Below are 3540 nucleotides of genomic sequence, written 5' to 3'. Positions count from 1 at the left end.
ATCTAGCCAAGCTGGCATCTGCTAGAATCCAAGTTCTTGTTTGGTCTTTGTATTAGCAGCATGGCCTCTCTTAGTCTTAATACCTTACTTTCGTCTCCTTCTGATTCAGTCTAGTCCCATGCAGTACCAGTAAGGTAGTTTAAGGTCCTTCCTTACCTCTGATACACTGTCGGGCATACAGAAAATTATTAAAGTGTTTTCCACACAGTGCTGGGGAACTCCATCAAGCTACGTCATTCTCCTATGTCTGTACAGATTCTGTAACCATTTCTAGTATCACTGACCTCAGATAGCCATGAAGAGAAGTGATTCTGACAGAGTGGAAAATGATATCATAAAGCAAATCTACCTACCAATCAGAGCAACAAAACTAAGGTCAGTGCCCTTAGGAGTGGGATGGGGACACAGAGAATTGGAGCAATGATTCTGTGCCTTTTAAATGACAGGAATGTCAGGTCTTTGGTTTTGAGCCACCTTGGAATCATATAAGAAATCCATTCTGCAATGGGGAGATCACCCCAAAGTCATCAATTAGATTCAAATTCTATGAAAAGACAGAAGGCAACTGATGCCATTCTATATCTGCTTGGTCTTAACACTATAGATTACTGGATTCATAAATGGGGGGAAGAGGAAGTAGACATAGCTCATGATAATGTGAACTACATGTGGAACATTTTTTCCAAATCAATGATTTCTTTTCCAATACACGTGTTAGTTTTAAAGTATGTGTGAAATAATTTTTATTCTTAACATTTTTTTGATGAAGCACAGTGTCTGAAAGGATGGTAGCCCAATCAAGTGACATAAAAAACCAGAACACAGCTAATGTGAGAAATACAAGTATTTAGGGCCTTAGTCTGCTCCTTGCCTGAGGCAATTCCCATGACCTTCTTAAGGATCAGAATGTAAGAGATAAGGATAAGCACAAAGTCCAAGAAACCAGTTGATGAGACCAGGACTATAGGATAAAGTCTGTTAAAGGTGATATCTGTACAGGCCAGTTTGATCACATCTGGTGCAGGCAGAAGGCATTGGGAGAAGACATGGGATCAACAGTAGGGGAATCCAGAGAGAGTGATGATTATGGGCACAATTAGCATAACAAATCCCCTCATTAGAACCCCCAGACCTAGCTTCACCACCTTAGCATTGGTGAGAATGGAGGTGTATCTCAGGGGATTACGGATGCCAATAAAACAGTCATGGGCCATGATGAGCAACACTCTGAACTCCACAATAGAGAGGGAGTGGATTAGATAGGCCTGGAGGAAGCAGGCTCCATGGCTCATTTTCCTGTGATCCAGCCAGAGAACACCAAGCACAGTGGACATTGTTATCAAAGTTACACCAAGGTCTGTGGCTGCCAGTGTAGCCAGAGAGTAGTACATGGGCTCATGAAGAGTGCAGTCTTCTCTGATAAAGAAGAGGAGAGTGCCATTGCCAAGGACTGTAGCGACATAGATGACAAAGAAGGAGATAGAACTCCAAGGATGAAATCTCTCCAGACCTGGAAACCCAGTGAGGAGAAAAGGGGCAGCACTAATGGTGGGTGACATGGTGGATACCTGAGGAGAAACAAACAAACAAAACAGCTCTCTAGACCAGAACTATGTGGTGGAAATATAATTAGAGCTAAATATGTGATGTTAAATGTTCTGGCAGTCACATTAAAAGGAGTAAAAAGAAAAGTGGTAAAATTAATATTAATAATATGTCTTACTTAAGCTACTACATCAAAAATATTATCATTTTAATAGATAATCAGCATAAAAATCATATATGGGATAGTTTCCACGATTTTTTTTGGTACAAATTCTTCAAAATCGAGTGTTTACACTTACAGAAAATTCTGACTCAGGCTAACCAGATGCTACTGTTTTGGACAGCACAGCTCTAGACTATACTACTTCATCCTCAGTTTCAACTCCAGCTGCTTTCTACCACCCTTTCAGACATTGTGCTTCATCAAAAAAATGTTAAGAATAAAAATTATTTCACACACACTTTAAAACTAACACATATATTGGAAAAGAAAGTCTCCTCTCTCACTAGCTATTTTTTAAATAGATGTGATAGGCATAATTTTAAAAACCTTTCTACCACAAGATTTCCTATCCTAATGTCTAGGACTGTGAATATGATACAATATCATGCTTGGGGTTATACAGATGTAATTAAAGTTGCTGATCTGTTGACTGAGTTAATTGAAAAGGAAATTACTCAGGGGAACCTAGTCTAATTCCATGAGCCCCTAAAAGCAGAGTTTTCACCAAGTAGTAGGATAATAGGAAGCCAGACATATTCAAAATTTGAGAAAGGTTTATGGGTCAGTTGCTGGTTTGAAATATAAGGAGGTCACAAAAGAAGGAATGCAAGAAGCCCCTAGGTACAGAACGGGCATCCTAGCTAACAGCCTGCAAACAAAAAACAAAAACAAACAGGGACTTCAGAGTTCAGCAGTAGGAAAATGAACTCTGAGAGCCAGGTGCAATGGCTCACTCAAGCCTGTAATCCCAGCACTTTGGGAGGCTGAGGCGGCAGATCACCTGAGGTCAGGAGTTCCAGACCAGCCTGGCCAACATGGTGAAATTCCATCCCTACCAAAACTACAAAAATTAGCCAGGTGTGGTTGCAGTTGCCTGTAGTTCCAGCTACTTGGGAAGCTGAGGCAGGAGAATCGCTTCAACCCGGGAGGCACAGGTTGCAGGGAGCAAGAGATTGTGCCACTGCACTCCAGGCTGGGCGACAGAGTGAGACTCCATCTCAAAAAAGAAAGAAAGAAAGAAAACAAAGAAAAGAAACTGAACTCTGACTACAATCTGAATGAACGTGGAAGCGAATTCTTCCCCAGAGCCTTCGGATAAGAGCCCAGCCCTCCTGACATTTTGAATTTGACCTTATGATACCCTAAGCAGAAAACTCAGTTAAGCCTATTAGAGTACAGACTTATAGAAACGTGATATAATAAACTAATAATGTTTGAAGCAGCTCAAGTTGCAGTAATTTATGTATAACAATAGAAAACTAATGCAAAGTATTACTATTATCCACATTTTATTAAGAGTTTATAGAGTTCTATAATAAACTAATATTTACAGAGTTTATGTAAATTATTGTATCATTTATCTATTATCACAGATTTGTCACATCACAAAGCCCTGTATAGCATCAGTGGCTGACAACATTAAACATTTTTCACTCTAATGCATGGTTCAACTTATTTAGGCTGGGCTTGGCTGGGCAGCACTGATCATTTCTGCACCATCTGCTCAGGTACATAGGGTGCAGCTGTATGTCATCTCCATCCTATTGTTTTCCTGTGTCGTTCTTCCTATATTCGTCACCCTTTTGTTGTATCTATTTCTATATTGTCTCTTATTTTGCCCTCTCTAACTAAATCCCAGATGTCTCTTTTGCATCACCCAGACTTTAGCATAAAACTTAGCACAAAATTTTTACTGTTTACATTCTTTTACTAGTCTCTCAGACCTAGTGGCTCTAACTCATTGTAGTAAAAAACACGGTTCTACTCCCACT

The 3540-nt window shown here is 39.9% G+C and overlaps 1 pseudogene; it reads right to left on the bottom strand.

Moving 5' to 3' along the window:
* Positions 1–537: 537 nt before the first annotated feature.
* LOC100437433 (olfactory receptor 51B2-like) lies at positions 538–1559 on the bottom strand (annotated as a pseudogene).
* Between the last annotated feature and the right edge of the window lie 1981 nt (positions 1560–3540).

This window comes from Pongo abelii, chromosome 9 (genome assembly GCF_028885655.2).
Source record: "Pongo abelii isolate AG06213 chromosome 9, NHGRI_mPonAbe1-v2.0_pri, whole genome shotgun sequence".
NCBI classification, from domain to species: Eukaryota; Metazoa; Chordata; class Mammalia; order Primates; family Hominidae; genus Pongo; species Pongo abelii.
Note: the sequence above shows the minus strand (reverse complement) of the source record. Positions and strands in the feature narration are given on the sequence as shown.